Raw genomic sequence first — 20,136 nt, 5'->3', positions numbered from 1 at the left:
ATAAAATTTTGTCAAAATCTAAGCTGATTTGCCCAGCGAACGAACCTTGGAAAGCATCGCAGTGTAAATATATAAGGGGGGCGAATTATCCTGGAAAGGGTCTGTGGATACACACACACATGATCAAAGAGCTTGCACCTACATCGGAGTCATCACCATTCAGAGATGATCAAGTTAAGAAGCTTAAGATAAAGATCCCTCAAGCTACCTAGCAAGTGTCAAGAAGAAGCTTGGAGTTGAATAAGCCATTGGTGACACCTCATGCACCTTCCAACATGCATTGAAGATTGGAGGAGTCACAAGAACCAAGACAAAGTTCAAGATTTTCATTCAAGACGAAGAAGTCAGAGAGAGTGCAAAAGAGAAAAGACATTCCAAGAAGACTCAATGATATACACTTTAGAATGTATTTTGGAGTTCTCTTGATTTTATATTTAAATGCACTTTCAAAAGGTTTTTCAAATGGTTTTCATTCTTAACTTTTTACATCTTTGAAAACCAAACACACACCCAAAAATGTGTTTGAAAACCTAGGACTTAAGCCCAAAGACCAAAGCCCAAAGACCCTGGATCTCAAAGTTAAAAATGGAATTTTACTCAGGGCCGGTCGACTAGGCTATTCCAGGCGACTGCAGGATGTAACTTAGAATTCTAGGGCATCTCGAAATTTATCGAGCCGGTCGACCGAGGTGATTCGGGCGACCGCGAAAATGGTTCTGTTGAAACAGAACCATTCCAGGTTGGTCTTGGCGGGCGACCTCCATTGGTCTGGTCGACTGCGTTAGTGTTTTTGAGCCGAATTTTTATTCAAACAGATTGCACTCGTCGGACGACCACCATAGGGCCGGTCGACCACGCCGGTATGAAATTTAAAATTAAAAAGAAGGGCCCTATAAGGGCGGGCGATCGTCGTGCCTCGGTCGACCACCACGGCTTGGAAAACTAGCCGTTGGGGCTTACGCATGTTGACTTTTTCAACCCTGTATTTTACAGTTTTACCCCCAAACGGTCATATTTCCTTGTGGGATATATATACACTATCAAAACATTTCTAAACAACCTTTTGCAAGATCAAATCCCATCTTCTTGAACCTAAACTTTTACATGAAAGGTTAAACCTCTTTGAATTTGTACTTTTATATTCTATCAAGAGGATCACCATATGCTTTACATTTGCATCTAAAATTCCTCTCCCTTGATTTTATCCCCTCAAATCCCTCTGAGATCTCCTTCTCTTGTGCGCGCAAACCCAGTTTTGGGTTTTTCGTGAAACCTATTTGTGCAAACCCATCTCTCTCCACTCTCTTTGCCGTAAATATCGAATCTCCAAAAAAATCTCACAAATCTCTCCCTAAATTCTCCCTCCCTCTCTCTCTCTCTCTCTCTCTCTCTCTCTCTCTCTCTCTCTCTCTCTCTCTCTCTCGGAAATCTCTCTCTCGGAAATCTCTCTCTCTTGCTCGACCATCTTTCTCTCTCTTTACGGCAAAATCCAAAACCCTCTCTTATGCCGTAAATCCCAAAAACACACAAAAAAAAGAAAGAAAAAGAAAAATCTCATATTCTCTCCTCTTGTTGTCGTAAACCCCAAATCTCTCTAATTCGCACTCCCAACTCCTTTTATTTCCTCACTTTCTTCCTCTTTTGAATCCCAAAACTCCACCCTAACCCTTTCTTTTATTTTTTCTATATTTTTGGCTTCTATGGCCTTTGTCTTGATCTCCATGATGTACCCTAAGTATTTGATGAAATGTCTATAAGAGGGCTTTTGTGCCTTAAAGGTCTTCTTTTCTTTGCAAGTTGAAGGCCTTCTACTTGTGCGATCCTTAATGGTTCCTTGTTGGGGAAGAGAATGGACATCTCTTTCTGTATACAACCAGCACCAATCTTGCCTACATGCGCGTGTTGTGAGGTGACTTATCTCGGTCATCTGGGGAGTGGACCCTAAGCAAGAAGTGTAGGTGCGATGATTGGATCGCACAACCGAACCGAATCAAATAAAGAACAACTTGTGGACAAGAGAGTGTAAGGTTGTTCTACCCATAGTTAGCAAAATGTGATACGCCAAAAAAATGGGATGGCAAAAATTCAAGTTTAATACGGTACCGGTTCAAAAAACGTAGTCCAAAAAATGGCAACACAAGAAAATGAGTTTAGAATTTTGTCATTTACAAAATATGGTGGGGGTAAAATTGGAAAGTTGGCCCAAAAAACGTGTTTAAAACACATTTTAGACGTGTTTAAAACATTTGCCTAAAAAATGGAGTTTTATTCGTTGTGAAAGTTTTAAACAGAGTATTAAACGGCACATTAATCAAACGCTTTTTTCCAAAAAAAAATGGAATTTTGCTAACTATGGTTCTACCAGACATGACCCTTCACATGTTCTTAGACCTGAGGGATCTTATTGGTCTATGGGCCCGTTCTAGGGTCTTAGTCTATCTCATAGTGATTCTAGTATAGGGTCACATTCGGATAGTGCTATATCCTAGAGCAAACCCTCGAGACCAATATTGATACTCAATATGGGATTCTTCGCCCTAAAATTTAGGGATTAACATCTACAATTTTATCAGAGCGGTAGGCCTCTTAAATAGCCTGGCCAGGCAGATTTGATAAAAGGTTTATCGGAATGTATTCTGAAACATTGAAAAGCTTTCAAAGGATTTTACAAATGCATTTGGAAGCCTAATACCGTTTGACCAAAATGGTATACCAAGAGTGGGCCAAAGGGGTAAGAGGTGTCCACCCAACTAGGACTCAAGTCAGTAGATGTAGTAGAGGAGAAAGGACTTGCACATACAAGATGTGATTATGGGTAAGATGATCTGACGATCATCTTCAGGGTTACGTCTCGATGGAGGCCACTGACTCAATCCGTGTAGTTTAACTACAGAGCAAGATCACAGTGGAACCCACTAAAGGGTTCTACAGTATCGACCGTCGGATCCCTGCGATGATCCCACTCATAACTCGAATGACCCAATAACATCTAAACGGATCAGGGTTCCACATTTTAAGTATTTGCACAGACAGATAAGATCCGTTAGATCAATGTGGATATTTATTAATTATATATATATATATATATAGAGAGAGAGAGAGAGAACGATTTCTACACACAAGTGTAGATAAGTTATCTACACACTAGCTTAAAATACAGTGGAGGGCATATTGTTTGGGTGATCCAAACCATTCATTTGATTGGCCCTCACATAGATAGGGTGTCCACAAACAATCAGCTCCATAGGATCATCCCAACCCTATGATCTGTGGAGGTAAAATGGACGTGTATAAACCTTCAAAAATCTGTCCATTTTTTACCTCCACGGTTCGAAGGGTTAGAATGATCCTATGAAGCTGATTTTTTAGGCACACCCTATCTATGTGAGGGCCCATCAAATGAATGCTTTGGATCACCCAAACAATGTGGGCCCCCACTGTATTTTAAGCTAGTGTGTAGATAACTTCTCTACACTTGTGTGTAGAAACTGTTTTCTCATATGTATATATATATATATATATATATATATATATATATATATATATATGAGGAAACTGTTGGTGAGCTTAACCAAACTTATGGTGAGCTAGCTTGCCCAATCACATGGGTCCCACATTTTGGGGAGTGATCCAAACCATTCATTTGCAAGGCCTTATCATAGATAGGGGTGTACCAAAAATCAGCTCCATAGGATCATCCTAACCCCTCCATTTGTGGAGGACAAAAATGGGGCAGATTTGTGTCTGTCCATTTTTGTCCTCCACAAATGGAGAGGTTAGGATGATCCTATGGAGCTGATTTTTGGTACACCCCCATCTATGTAAGGGACTTTCAAATGAATGGTTTGGATCATCCTAACAAAGTGGGCCCCCATGTGATTGGGCAAGCTAGCTCACCATAAGTTTGGTGAGCTTAAACTCACCAACAGTTTCCTCTCTCTCTCTCTCTCTCTCTCTCTATATATATATATATATATATATATATATATATAGAGAGAGAGAGAGAGAGGAAAGTGGCTCTAGTCTGCCGACTAGAGATCATTCTCTAGTCCGCCTACCAAAAACACATGGGTCCCATCTTATTTGGGTGATGCAAAGCAATCATTTGATGGGCCCCGACATAGAGAGGGTGTCCACAAAAAATCAGCTCCATAGGATCATCCCAACCCTACGATTTGTGGAGCTTAAAAGGGACGGCTACAAACTGCCACAAATCTGTCCATTTTTTAGCTCCACAAATCGAAGGGTTAAGATGATCCTATGAAGCTGATTTTGTGGACACCCTATCTATGATGGGGCCTATCAAATGAATGCTTTAGATCACCACAAAAAATGTGGAACCCATGTGTTTTTGGTCAGCGGACTAGAGAATGATCTCTAGTCGGCAGACTAGAGACACTTTTCTTATATATATATATATATATATATATATATATATATATATATGAGGAAAATGATTGTGAGCTTGAAGCTCATATAGCTTATATGAGCTTGAGGGCCCAAACACATGTGGGCCCACATTGTTAGGATGATCCGAAGCATTCATTTGAAAGGCCCTTACATAGATAGGGTGTGTACAAAAAATCAGCTCCATAGGATCATCCTAACCCATCCAAAAGTGGAGGGCAAAATAGACAGACACCGTTTGCCACAAATCTGCCCATTTTTGCCCTCCGCTTTTGGAGGGGTTAGGATGATCCAATGGAGCTGATTTTTGGTACACACCCTATCTATGATGGGGCCTTGCAAATAAATGGTTTGGATCACCACAAAAAATGTGGGACCCATTGTAGACACCCACATTTTGCTTTACTTTAACCAATAATAACCTAATATATTGATCCATCCTCAAATTTTTTGAAAAAAACAAAATGATAAAGAGATGTACCTGGTGAGATGATTAGATCCGAAAAATTGAAAAATACCCTGATTAGTGAATTTAGTGTGTTAAATCCATGTGAGAACCCCCTCTATCATTGATTTATATGTTTTAGGTCATTAATATCTTGATCTGACTTTACGGATCATCAATCGGGACAAAATAAGATAGGGTCACTTCATAGCCCGAACCCTGATTCCATTCCGAGACCCGATTTCCGTAAATCGTTAGATCAATGGCAGATCTTGACCTGGGTCTAACCATCCAAAACCACCTAACCTCTCCTCTCATCCTAACCATCCAAACCTCACCTAACCTCACCTAACCTCTCCTCTCATCCTAACCATCCAAACCTCACCTAACCTCACCTAACCTCACCTAACCACCTAACCTCACCTAACCTTACCTAACCTCACCTAACCTCACCTAACCTCCTATCCCATTCTCCTATAAATACCCTCTCATCCCACCATCCAACAAAAAGAAGAAAAAGAACCCCTCTCTTAGAAAATTCATCCCTCTCCCTCATCTCTTCAAGGGTTCGGCCATCCTTGCCGGATCGGGTGATTTTATACGTTGGGTGATATATATCAAAAGCAGTCATTATCAAGCAAGGAATCATCTTCAAGGAATTACCATCAAAGAAAAATCAAACACAAAGTGGGTTTCCAAAGAGGTAGGCATTTATTTCAATTCTATGTAGGGTCTGTTTTCATGCATATCTTTTACTTTAAAAGAAAAACCATGTTAGGAAGCATGTAGGGTCTGTTTTCCCCCTGGTTAGCCTCTGGTTAGACCCTGGTTGCACCCAGGTTCGCTGCTGGTTGCACCCAGGTTCGATGCTGGTTGCACCCTGGTTCCCTACTGATTCGCACCCTGGTCCGCACCCTGGTTTGTACCCTGCTTCCTCCTAGTTAGACCATGGCTAGTCTCGGGTTTGCTCCTAACTTAGACCCGACTCACTTGACCCTAACCATTAACCCAATCCAACCAAGTCATATCCCAACACAATCCGAGTCGCATGTCTGAATCCATTTGGCCGAATCTCATAAGCCCGCCCACTTTGAATTCCGAAAATTCAAACCCTTGATGATTCCAATATGCTCAATTCTTTGATGCAAATTCCCAATTCCAAAATCCCATTGCTATATCAATGTTTTTGAATCTCAAGTCCAATGCTCAAATACAAACCCGATTCCTGATCCAAATACCAAACCTGTTTTCCAAAATCCAAGCAACCTCCCCAGCGGAACTACGTGTGGCTTGATCCCCATCACGGGGTACGTAGGCAATTTGGCACTCCCAAGTTCAGTCGCACCTTTCTCTATCTTTCCCATTCCCTCACACTATTCATCATCTCGATTCATCTCGTGTCTCTCGGAACCATTGGATTATGGTTTCCGTCGTAAGAACCCTTAGAGCCCAATTTAGGAACAATGGTGTCGTGTCGTGTTGTGTCCTAAGTTTTAGGGAGTCCTAGAGTTAGGAGTCCAGCTTCATCACGGACGCTTGCTATGTATAGCAACCGTGCCATAGGTCAAGTTACACTAGTCATCCAGTTTTTCCCTAGGACAAGCCTAGTAAACTAGGATGTAGGCTAACCTGCATTAGTCTAAGGGACAACTTGCATTTAGATAAGAATCATATAGCATCTTCGATGAAATCCTAAGATAATAAAATCCTCAACTTGAATTAAATAACTTTTCTTAAAACTGTTGAAACAATCAATCCCGTCTAGGTCGGTGTCTTAGTTGAGTTAGGCATATGTAACTTAGCTTAGGTTCACCGAACTACGTCGACTCTGATCCCAGTGAGGCTTGGGTACGTAGGCAGCTTGGATGTCTGACGGCATACCACCCGCGAGTCGGCACCACAACAAATTGTGGTGTTTTGTATATTAATTTTCTTGTAAATGCTTAATCAAATCACTTAGGACTTTCCATGAAATTAGAATTTTATGAGAACTTTCACTTCGATTGAATCCAGACAAATTAATAAATCAAGATACACATTTAGGATTCACATTGAAATTAGATGTTAGGATGCATGTCACTTAGTTCGCACTTTAACATAGAGTTGAATGAGCCATTTAAAATAAATTTAAAAGAGTTAGCTTTTGGAATCGAAGACCGATTATCGGGCAGGAATGGTGCATGTGGTGGATAACTCCCCATACCTTCCATTCTCGTAACCAGGTAGCGAGTCTAGATTTCTGGTTAATTATGGGTCCTAGATCCCACATCTAGGTGGCGACTCTGTCAGTCTCTTTCGTGTGGAATTCGGATTGCCTTAGTGATCCCAAGTTCACATAAAAGACGAATTACAATCAACAATTAAAAAACACACGCCAATCGCGTGGATACGAGAGACCAAGAGAGAGAGCGCGCGGCTCGCGCCCCACCCCTCTCGCGGGATCCGGGTACCACAGTTTGGCGACTCCACTGGGGATCACCTAACTTCATTAAAATTTCAAAAGATAATTCATTTGAATTTGATTTAACTGGCTCATAAAAACTCTATACTTGTTAGATTAGTTTGTCTTGTTTTATTTTCTCATCACATTTTACTTGAACTTAATCTAACAAAACCTGAAGGCATTATAGATTGCGCAAACATATTGCACACACCTACATCACTTGCATCTAAACCCTTGCATCTCACGTGCACACACATCCTATTTTAGGAACCCGGAGTGTTATCTAGCATGGTTGACTGGGATTTCATCACCTGGTGCCTCTGTGTTAGAGAAGCATTCCACCCTTAGCCTAGTACCTTTATGGTACGTAAACGGATCTCTTGTTCACGTACTGATACGCCGGACACTGGTACAGTATATCGAACAGGGATTCGCGCTAAGGGAACTCTTGGCCTTACCCCTAGATTAACCCACACATGCATGTAGTATACGAACACATGTGCATCACGTGTGTGAGCCTAGTTTAGGATATCCTACCTATTTGTGTTTAGATTAGGCCGTAGTCCATCTTCCAATGGCTACGATCGGTCCTTAGATACACGAACAAAGTCATGAGTCGAGATCCTCTCTCCACTCCGCTAGATTAGGATTAGGGTTGATGCCTTCAGGTAACACTGTTAAAATGTGTGAAGATTAAAAACTTTCCCTTTGGGGTTATGATATAAATCCCATCATTTCCAAAGATCTCATAGGATTAGTCATTCATGATCTATCCGTTGAAAGCAATCTTATGCTATCTCATCTAATCTCTTGATCGTGCGTCTTTCATTCTTCTGTCATACAATTCGATCGTATCTTCATGCCATCCCCTAACTGGCAGGAGCAGAATCTCACAATCTTTCGATTATGCAATCTCATGATCTGATCATGCCTGGTCCAGATGATCCAATCTTGCTTGTACCCTTGGTCCTTTCTTACTCTAAGGGCAACCTTTTTCAAGAATATTTTGCTAAGTCCTTCAGAGTTCACTATCATAATCCTTGAACTAGGGGCATTCCCCTATGCGAATCAGTCATCATGGTCAGTACAATTGTTGAGTCCGGTCTTACATTTCAAGGTCAATGCCTAGTTCAGGCAAGTCATCTCTCTTTTTTATTTAGAGTTGTGAATCCTGAGCATGTTCAGGATAGGTCGTGTCCAATAATTCACTTGTGTCTGTCTCTTAAGTTTGCTTCTGATCTTAAAGTAAGACTCCCTCCTCAAATGAGGACAAAATTGACGAAACTCCACTTGAGTCACAGCAATTACTTGAATAAGAGGAGGAGCGCCAATCCCAGCTTTTCAAAGATGAAATTGAAGTGGTAAACACTGGCACTGAAACTTTGATTCAGTGAATGCCGATTGAAAATACATTACCCTCTGAAGAGTGTGAAGAATTGATAAAATTATTTCAAGAATAAGAAGATTGTCTAGAAAAGCTACAACCGATACCAGGGGCAAGACATAGATGGAAAGCTCAAAGAAAATGAAGAAAGTGAGAAGATATATGCTATACAAGGGGCATAGAGTGGAAACAACTTTCATATTTCCAATCAATGACCTTGGTTCTCAAATTCATAACATAAAGCCAACAAATTCAAGATAAGAAGTTCAAGAGCAAGCATTGAAAAGTGATCATCAGAACGAATCCATAGATGGAGGATGTCAAAGAACAAGTTTCGCTCTATGAAAGTCGAAAGCACGCTTTAGAATCTTGGAAGAAGAAGATCCATTATCTCTTACCTGGAAATGCCGTCAAACTCCATAAAAAAAAACAAAAGAAAAAAAAAGAAGAAATAAATAATCAATACCAGAGGGACCCTAGTAACCTAGATCGATTCCCAATTTGAACATCGGAAGGCCTCCTTTGGCCGAATAAATCCCAAAATCAGAACCCAACGTCAAAAGAATACCGGTTTGCAAACCCTTCGAGCCTGAATCAAATTTTCTTGAAAACCCATCAAACTAGGGGCATCCGCCCCGAACTACGCGAGACCTGATCCCTACACTGGGGTACGTAGGTAGCTCGGTTAAACCGAGTTCGGTCGATTCAAAAAAAAAAAAAAAAAAGGAAAAGAAATTCAATCCTTTCAAAAAAAAAAAAAGAGGAACATGATCCAAAAGAAGAGAAGTTAATTATTCCAGAAAGAAAAGAAAAAAGGAAAAATATCAATTAACCTTCAAACAATTTATCTTCAAACTAGGGGCATTCGCCCTGAACTACACACGACCTAATTCCTACCTTGGGATATGTAGGCAACCTGTTCACAGGTTCGGTCGAAATCTTTGTTGAACCTTAAGCCATTCTTTGAAAAGCCCTATCCTACCTATAAAGTCCTTCCGGTGTTCAGAACTAATGAGCTAGGTCCCGGAATACAAAAAGTAAAAAAAAAATGAAAAAAAAGGAACGGAGTTTGAAGATCTGCTAGACTGAAAACCTGAAAGGGCGGTCTAGGCAAAATTTAAGATCATTCCCCTGCTAAGTTGAAAACCCAAAATGGCGGCTTAGGCAAAAGCTAAGGGGATAGCCTGCTGGATCAAAAACCTAGAAAGGTGGTTCAGGCAAAAGTTAAGGCTAGCACGGTCCGCCAAGTTAAAAACCCCGAAGAGGTGACTTGGTCACGGTAAGAGAATCATTATAAGAAGGCTACAGCCGGTATCAAGACTGAAGATTAACTGAAGTTTAAGCAAATTCAAGTGACATCCTCAAAACTGGGGGCATTGAAGCTAAGCAATCTTAGGGGGCGTAATTAAATCCTTGAGGCATTACTGTTTTAAGGAAAAAGTCCAGTGTTTACCAATTAAAAAACTATTCCTCGAAAGGATAGACTTACCAAACAAAATATTAACTAAGTCAGAAGCATCACTGTGTTTGTCAGTATAGTCAGTCAATCTTTGTTATTCTAAGTTCACTCCTTCAGGGCTGCTCAATCCTTTGAGTAGTGCCTTTCATCTAAGTTTTCTCTTTAGAAAGAGTCAATCGTCGTTCATATGTCCAAATGATGTAACTGTCTTGGTGAAGGAGGCCCGGCCTAGGCAGCTCCCTGCAATTATACCTGAAAGGGTTCAAGAATCTAGTCAAACAGCTACATTTCAAAGAAGATCAACTCAGAAGAGTTCAGAAGTAGAAACATCAGAAAGCCCAGCTTCCGTAAAAAGATCATACCCCAGGAAGGCACCTTAAGCTTGGAAGAGCCCCAGATGCAATGGTGGTTGAGCCAATTTCTCAGAAAGACGAACCATTAAAATTCGGAATCTCCTTCCAGTTTGTTAAATACTATCCTGGTCAAGAAATGTTTATCTAAACACCTGTCAAGAGGCAAATCCCGCTTTTCCATGTTAGAGAGCCGTTGTTCTAAATTACCAATTTCAAGTATCTTGTTCAAGGTTTCAGTTATCAAAATCCCCAGAAGACAAGACCAACAGTCTCATTGAGAAAAATCTTGTTGAAGTTTCATAAAAGTGTTCCTAATCCATTCTTGTTACTAATGGTTCTTCGTTCATAAGGTTGGTCGTCTCATCATTCGTCAAAGTCTTGGTTTCCAATATCTTTACTGGGCACGATCTATAATGTCCCCGATTTCATTGAGTTCAAAAAAAAAAAAAAAAAAAAATCCAAAATTCATCAAATCCAATCCCCGATTCAAACAAATCCAATCTTACGTCAAATTCAAGTTCATGAAAAATCTCATGTCCTCTTTGAGCCCTTTTGTGAAAGGTGCCTCATTTCTCGAGTCCATTTGTGAATGGTCTCGTCTTCTCCTTGAACCCGTTTGTGAACAGGTTTCTCATTCTCTGAGTCCATTTGTGAATGCTCTAATGTCCTCTTTGAGCCCGTTTGTGAACGGTGCCTCTGTTCTCGAGGCCATTTGTGAATGGTCTCATCTTCTCCTTGAGCCCGTTTGCGGACGGTACCTCATTTTCCAAAAATAAAAAAATTTATCAAATCCAAATCCTTAATTAAAAAAAAAAATAAAAAAATCCAATCCTACGTCAAATTCAAGTTCATAAAAAATCTCTAAATTCTTCGAGCCCGTTTGTGAACGGGGCCTCATTTCTCGAGTCCATTTGTGAATGGTCTTGTCTTCTCCTTGAGCCCGTTTGTGAACGGTGCCTCATTTCTCGAATCCATTTGTGAATGGTCTCGTCTTCTCCTTGAGCCCGTTTGTGAACGGTGCCTCATTTCTCGAGTCCATTTGTGAATGGTCTCGTCTTCTCCTTGAGCCCGTTTGTGAATGGTGCCTCATTTCTCGAGTCCATTTGTGAATGGTCTTGTCTTATCCTTGAGCCCGTTTGTGAATGGTGCCTCTTTTCTCGAATCCATTTGTGAATGGTATCGTCCTCCTTGAGCCCGTTTATGAACGGTGCCTCATTTCTCGAGTCCATTTGTGAATGGTCTTGTCTTCTCCTTGAGCCCGTTTGTGAACGGTGCCTCTTTTCTCGAGTCCATTTGTGAATGGTTTTCTATCCTCTTCGAGCCCGTTTGAGAACGGTGCCTCTTTTCTTCGAGTCCATACAACTATGGTCTCTTATCCTCTTTGAACATCATACATCTATGATGTCTCATTTCCTTGAATCCGTACAAATACGGTATTTCATTATCTTCGAGTCCGTACAACTATGGTCTCTTATCCCCTTTGAACATCATACAACTATGATGTCTCATTCCCTTGGAATCCGTACAAATACGGTATTTCATTATCTTCGAGTCCGTACAACTATGGTCTCTTATCCCCTTTGAACATCATACAACTATGATGTCTCATTCCCTTGGAATCCGTACAAATACGGTATTTCATTCTCTTCGAGTCCATACAACTATGGTCTCTTATCCCCTTTGAACATCATACAACTATGATGTCTCATTCCCTTGGAATCCGTACAAATACGGTATTTCATTCTCTCCGAGTCCATACGACTATGGTCTCTTATCCCCTTTGAACATCATACAACTATGATGTCTCATTCCCTTGGAATCCGTACAAATACGGTATTTAATTCTCTCCGAGTCCATACGACTATGGTCTCTTATCCCCTTTGAACATCATACAATTATGATGTCTCATTTCCTTGGAATCCGTACAAATACGGTATTTCATTATCTTCGAGTCCGTACAACTATGGTCTCTTATCCCCTTTGAACATCATACAACTATGATGTCTCATTCCCTTGGAATCCGTACAAATACGATATTTCATTCTCTTCGAGTCCATACAACTATGGTCTCTTATCCCCTTTAAACATCATACAACTATGATGTCTCATTTCCTTGGAATCCGTACAAATACGGTATTTCATTCTCTTCGAGTCCATACAACTATGGTCTCTTATACCCTTTGAACATCATACAACTATGATGTCTCATTTCCTTGGAATCCGTATAAATATGGTATTTCATCTTACCCAAGCCCATTCAAAAATGATGCTGCGTTTTCATTAAGAATCTTTCAAAAGTCATCCATTATTCTCTCTGAGACCATTTGAAAATGACGTCTCATTTCCTCTGAAGCTGTTCAAAAGCGATATTCCTTTCCCTCCGAAAATCCATTTGAAAATGGTATCCCATTTCTCTCGTTGCCAGCGGCACCGCAGCGGGTTTGTTTTATTGCATTCCAATTCTAGGATTTCATCTAAGGTCTTGCATTATATTAGGTTGCATTGTGTTTAGGGGGTCCTTTGTCGATTAAAGCTACGCAAAATGGTTCTGTCATTTTGACTTTGGTATTCGATGACTACGTCGTCTCTACCAAAGAGGGGCATCTGTAGACACCCACATTTTGCTTTACTTTAACCAATAATAACCTAATATATTGATCCATCCTCAAATTTTTTGAAAAAAACAAAATGATAAAGAGATGTACCTGGTGAGATGATTAGATCCGAAAAATTGAAAAATACCCTGATTAGTGAATTTAGTGTGTTAAATCCATGTGAGAACCCCCTCTATCATTGATTTATATGTTTTAGGTCATTAATATCTTGATCTGACTTTACGGATCATCAATCGGGACAAAATAAGATAGGGTCACTTCATAGCCCGAACCCTGATTCCATTCCGAGACCCGATTTCCGTAAATCGTTAGATCAATGGCAGATCTTGACCTGGGTCTAACCATCCAAAACCACCTAACCTCTCCTCTCATCCTAACCATCCAAACCTCACCTAACCTCACCTAACCTCTCCTCTCATCCTAACCATCCAAACCTCACCTAACCTCACCTAACCTCACCTAACCACCTAACCTCACCTAACCTTACCTAACCTCACCTAACCTCACCTAACCTCCTATCCCATTCTCCTATAAATACCCTCTCATCCCACCATCCAACAAAAAGAAGAAAAAGAACCCCTCTCTTAGAAAATTCATCCCTCTCCCTCATCTCTTCAAGGGTTCGGCCATCCTTGCCGGATCGGGTGATTTTATACGTTGGGTGATATATATCAAAAGCAGTCATTATCAAGCAAGGAATCATCTTCAAGGAATTACCATCAAAGAAAAATCAAACACAAAGTGGGTTTCCAAAGAGGTAGGCATTTATTTCAATTCTATGTAGGGTCTGTTTTCATGCATATCTTTTACTTTAAAAGAAAAACCATGTTAGGAAGCATGTAGGGTCTGTTTTCCCCCTGGTTAGCCTCTGGTTAGACCCTGGTTGCACCCAGGTTCGCTGCTGGTTGCACCCAGGTTCGATGCTGGTTGCACCCTGGTTCCCTACTGATTCGCACCCTGGTCCGCACCCTGGTTTGTACCCTGCTTCCTCCTAGTTAGACCATGGCTAGTCTCGGGTTTGCTCCTAACTTAGACCCGACTCACTTGACCCTAACCATTAACCCAATCCAACCAAGTCATATCCCAACACAATCCGAGTCGCATGTCTGAATCCATTTGGCCGAATCTCATAAGCCCGCCCACTTTGAATTCCGAAAATTCAAACCCTTGATGATTCCAATATGCTCAATTCTTTGATGCAAATTCCCAATTCCAAAATCCCATTGCTATATCAATGTTTTTGAATCTCAAGTCCAATGCTCAAATACAAACCCGATTCCTGATCCAAATACCAAACCTGTTTTCCAAAATCCAAGCAACCTCCCCAGCGGAACTACGTGTGGCTTGATCCCCATCACGGGGTACGTAGGCAATTTGGCACTCCCAAGTTCAGTCGCACCTTTCTCTATCTTTCCCATTCCCTCACACTATTCATCATCTCGATTCATCTCGTGTCTCTCGGAACCATTGGATTATGGTTTCCGTCGTAAGAACCCTTAGAGCCCAATTTAGGAACAATGGTGTCGTGTCGTGTTGTGTCCTAAGTTTTAGGGAGTCCTAGAGTTAGGAGTCCAGCTTCATCACGGACGCTTGCTATGTATAGCAACCGTGCCATAGGTCAAGTTACACTAGTCATCCAGTTTTTCCCTAGGACAAGCCTAGTAAACTAGGATGTAGGCTAACCTGCATTAGTCTAAGGGACAACTTGCATTTAGATAAGAATCATATAGCATCTTCGATGAAATCCTAAGATAATAAAATCCTCAACTTGAATTAAATAACTTTTCTTAAAACTGTTGAAACAATCAATCCCGTCTAGGTCGGTGTCTTAGTTGAGTTAGGCATATGTAACTTAGCTTAGGTTCACCGAACTACGTCGACTCTGATCCCAGTGAGGCTTGGGTACGTAGGCAGCTTGGATGTCTGACGGCATACCACCCGCGAGTCGGCACCACAACAAATTGTGGTGTTTTGTATATTAATTTTCTTGTAAATGCTTAATCAAATCACTTAGGACTTTCCATGAAATTAGAATTTTATGAGAACTTTCACTTCGATTGAATCCAGACAAATTAATAAATCAAGATACACATTTAGGATTCACATTGAAATTAGATGTTAGGATGCATGTCACTTAGTTCGCACTTTAACATAGAGTTGAATGAGCCATTTAAAATAAATTTAAAAGAGTTAGCTTTTGGAATCGAAGACCGATTATCGGGCAGGAATGGTGCATGTGGTGGATAACTCCCCATACCTTCCATTCTCGTAACCAGGTAGCGAGTCTAGATTTCTGGTTAATTATGGGTCCTAGATCCCACATCTAGGTGGCGACTCTGTCAGTCTCTTTCGTGTGGAATTCGGATTGCCTTAGTGATCCCAAGTTCACATAAAAGACGAATTACAATCAACAATTAAAAAACACACGCCAATCGCGTGGATACGAGAGACCAAGAGAGAGAGCGCGCGGCTCGCGCCCCACCCCTCTCGCGGGATCCGGGTACCACACCCATGTGTTTGGGCCCTCAAGCTCATATAAGCTATATGAGCTTCAAGCTCACAATCATTTTCCTCTATATATATATATATATATATATATATATATATATATATATATATATATGTGTGTGTGTGTGTGTGTGTGTGTGTGTGTGTGTGTGTGTGTGTGTGTTAGTTAAAGAGTGAACTAGCAAGAGACTATGAGAGAATTTTTCAAGAACAAAATTGGAGCCAAGTAACTCCCATCGGATGGGAGTCACTAATTAATTAGATGGATAATTAATTATTTATTTAATTAAACATTATTAAATATTATTATTATGATTAAGAATAGAAATAATAGTATGAAATCCAAATGAGGACAGTTGTACCCAAACTGATTTTGCATAGAGGGCAAAATGAGAACTGAATTCAAAATTGGAGTTGTCCCACACATTGGGAAACGTGTGGTGGGGTCCACCCAAGGTTACCCGGAACACGGTTCGTTCCGGTACGCGGTACGGGAATGGGTATGGGGTACGATGGTACCCCGGTGCGCGGTACGATGAGCGTAGGCTAAGTTGGTTCGCTTTATGGGGTCACGGGTCGGCTTGGAGCGCTAATCCGGGTCATTTTTGTACTCTCTCACTCTAGTTTAATGTTATGCCAAGAGATGCTAAAGTATTGTTAGGCCTTATCTTAAATATGACGGTCAAGCATATCAACTGGTGGTTGCTGATAGTTTTTGGGAAAGGCAATCATAATTAACAGCTAATTTAAAAAGAGATTAAAACTTGTAGTGCTAATATCAGTTTTTGGGAAAGGCAATACCATTTGACAACTCTTTTAAAGAAAAGGTTAAAACTTGTAGTGCCAAATATCAGTAGGTTTGTGGTCAGATTTTTTGTTTAGGGTTTTTAAGTGGTTGCATGCCTTCCACGTTTTCCTTTTCCCTCATCTCTTATGTCATTTACAAATCCCCCTCTCTCTCTCTGCAAAAGCAAGGAAGCAGGGAAGGAGGTTTTATAATACTATGCATGGGTTGTATTTCGATTGGCGATCTTCAGTGGAAGTTTCTGTCGGAACAAGTTTCAATTTAGTCTCTTTACTTCTCAATTTCTTCTTTTTTTCGGCCTCCAATACGGAATTATTAGATTAAAGCTGGGAAAGAGAGTTGTTTTTTTGTTCTCTTTCCCCCGTTCTTCCCCCTCCTCTATGCACCTCTCCCATTCTTGTGGGTTGCCCGGGTCGCCATTTTTGGCTATCCGGGTCGAGAATGACCCGTGTTTGGAATCAGCGACCCCGGATCGCGGGTTAGAGGGTGGGAGGGCGATCCCGGTAACTTTGGGTCCACCACACACCCAACTCAGTTGGGACACAAGGGAAAACATTTCCCACTTTGGTTTGGAGTTACATTTATACTGGAAGTCCTTTTGGAGATGGAATTGTTCCAAGCTATCTTCTAGAAGTCATAGAATATGATTCCAACTTGAACTCTATTGGATAAGCTCTCAAAGAGTTGGAGTGTGACTCAAATACACGCCCCCCAAGGAGTGAGGGGCGTCGAACTCAGCCATGGGTCGGTTTTGGGAGGAGTCCCAATTTGTTTTGGACTTTGATACAAGATGTCTTCTAATTTGGATAGAATTTGGGTGAGAAAAAGAAGGAATGAACTAACCAAACTCTCTTGGACTATAATATGAGGGTGGACAAATTCCATCAGCAGATGAAATCTGGAATTCGTCCACTCCCCTCCCCCTTGGAAAATCGTTTTCACATTCTCCCTTCATCTCTCCCTCAATAGTTGAAAATCACACCAAAGATCAAAAGAAAAAGGCTTCCAATATAATTCTCTATTCTCTGTCACTTGGATACTGATTAAGTCAGATCCTAAAGAAGTGAATAAGAGTTATTCACATCCACAATCAACGGTGCAAACAATAGAATCCATCGGTTCAACTTGCGGGTTCGTGGTGTTTAGAACGATTGCAACCGTTCGAAGAGTAGATCAAGCATCGTGACCTATCAATTTATTCTTCAAAAAGGTATTTATTGATCTTAGATTAATTATAATAACTAATCTAGACTCTGGGATCTTGGGCAAAAGCAAGATCAAAAGAAAAACATAAAATACTATGCGAATCTAATTTCTGCTACCATAGCGATCTTGTCGGAAGGAGATATCCTTCTTTCAACCTATACATACCCCATTAACTGCATTGCACTTCTTTTCTGGAGGTACAAACCATGTGTCAAATACTGCCTGCTAAGACCAGGCGGTTTGATGGTTAAACTTCTCTGAGTGCTCGGTATTTGAAATTGAAACTTATGGCAGGATTGTTTTCCCTTCCTCCTGACCAGCCATCAGAAACTTGCCCTTCCGTTGCTTTTCCCGTGGTTTTAAATTTTGGTTTCGGTATAAATTTCAGTCCCAGCCGAAACTGAAATTTCAGCCAAAATTCGTAGAAAGGCCCGAAATGCCAGTTTTTTTGGCTGAAATTTTGGTAATTTCGGCCAAAATTGAGTAAAAAAATTTAAAAATAGTATTTCATTGAAATTTTGGCCTAAATTTTCGAAATTTCAACCGAAATTTGGTACTTTTCGGCAATTTCGATTTCGGTACATTTCAGTTTCGGCCACGACTGAAATCTGCGGATTTTGGTCAAAATTTAAAATCATGGCCTTTCCTCTAACCAATCTGAATCGTTCAATTGAATTGAGAAGTTTGATTGAGATCTCTCCCCAACCTAGGGTGGAGATTTTGTCTCCTTCCTCGAGCTGTTAGACTCCTGTTTGTTTTGCCGATCCGAGGGTACACTTTCCTCCATCACCAGCTCAGCATTCGCTGCTCTAGGCCCTTTTTTCCATGATCTTGCCCTTCTTCCTTCAACCCTCATCAGCAGGAGAAGAGCGATCTCTCCGTGGGTTTTCTGCATCAATTTTTACATATTCCTCAAATTCTCCTCCCACACCGATTGATTACCACCTTTCTGCAACCTTTAACCTAACAAAGGAATGTAGAAATCCCCAATGTGCAGTAAAAACTTGTGCTGGGACGTATTATAAACATCTCCCATCCTTCCCTTCCTTCACTACCTTTATCTTTGTGCCGAACAAACTACCCAATGCTTGAACGGTAGAAATAGCCTATGCATGTAACTATATTCCGAAAAATCAGACCCAGATCCCCCTCGAGCCAGTCCTTTAAGCTGGATTCCACTAATTCAGAGAGAGGAGATGATCCCCAAAGGCTCTCGCCCCACTCTTGGCTACTGCAGTTGTGTGCCTCAAACTGGAAGCAAAACAAGATTTCATTCCTGCTCAAGTTAAACTACATAGGTATTTGCAAGAGGTCCCAAAACCAGCTGGTCCATTTCCATATTTCTTCTAGCCTCCATTCTTCTCTCTTCAGTCTGCATATGAAACATGTTTTTCAGTAGTTTGGTTTAATTCTCCTCTTCTTTTCCGGATATAGTTACGGAAATGATATTTTCTCAAGCATTTACGAGATTCTTCCCTTCTGAAGTTGTGGTAACCACTCCCAAACATCTTTCCCTTCAGATTTGAGTCGGAGAAGCAAGCATGTGGGGTTTTGTATCGTGGATGTGATGCTATGGGTAATTATCTTGCTTCTTTGTACCCATGGAACTCAGCCTTGTTTTCTGGGGCAAAAGCTGTCTGGATAAGATTTATGATATCTCGACGATTGAAGCTCTAGGTAAGATATTTGGGGTGGTTCTCCAAGTTAAACTGTCAGGTTACCATGATCATTGTATGACTTTTGCATTGGTTAAAGTCCTTACTCCAAACTGGAAAAGCCTTACCTCATTTATTAGAATAAAGGCTGAGGGTAAATGCTTCTTAATTAGTGTCGTTGTCTTACCTGAGGTATGGCCTTAAGAGAAGAGTTTTGATGGCAATGTGGCAAAAAAACTCAAGCGTTAATAATTCCTCTATGGGGTTTGGGAAGGGGAGGTAAATTCGGCTCATTTGGAATCTACATCCATGGGTAATGTGCCCGCGATTGAAGTTGAAGACCATCTCAGCTCTAGGAATCCATTGTTGGCGGTGAAGTCCGTCTCCGACGAGTGGAGGGAAGGAAACGGGGTCATACCGAAGAGGCAGAAGGCGGCGATCAAACCATTGGATGATTCAAATTTCAAATTTGAATTAGGGTCCAATAAAGCGGAGTGCTCATTGGCTGGCATGCTTAGGCTTAATAAGGCTGGCGTAGATACAGACCGGTTAGATGAATTGGAGTGCCCTGAATTAAATGCGTTGCCATGTGGCCATTTGGGAGGGGATATTAGGGCGATAGAAGATAAAGCAAGGTTGAAAACATCGATATCAATCCGCTTTCTTCTATGAAAGGAGTAAAGAATGTCAGTTTTCTCGAGTACGAGAAAGATAATTATAAGTGTTGGAAGACGTGTTGATTCTCAACCTTTAGTTCGGAAAGGTAGTATGTGCAATCCGCATTTAAGAGGGATCGTGGTGGTATGCGAAGGCCCTCGTTTTGAAAAATGTTCCTTATACGTAGGGGTGGCAAAAT

Source organism: Tasmannia lanceolata, unplaced genomic scaffold (assembly GCF_043159265.1).
Source record: "Tasmannia lanceolata isolate RefF3 unplaced genomic scaffold, GAP_Taslan_0.1 ptg000011l, whole genome shotgun sequence".
Taxonomy (NCBI): Eukaryota; Viridiplantae; Streptophyta; class Magnoliopsida; order Canellales; family Winteraceae; genus Tasmannia; species Tasmannia lanceolata.
This window is presented reverse-complemented; position numbering follows the sequence as displayed.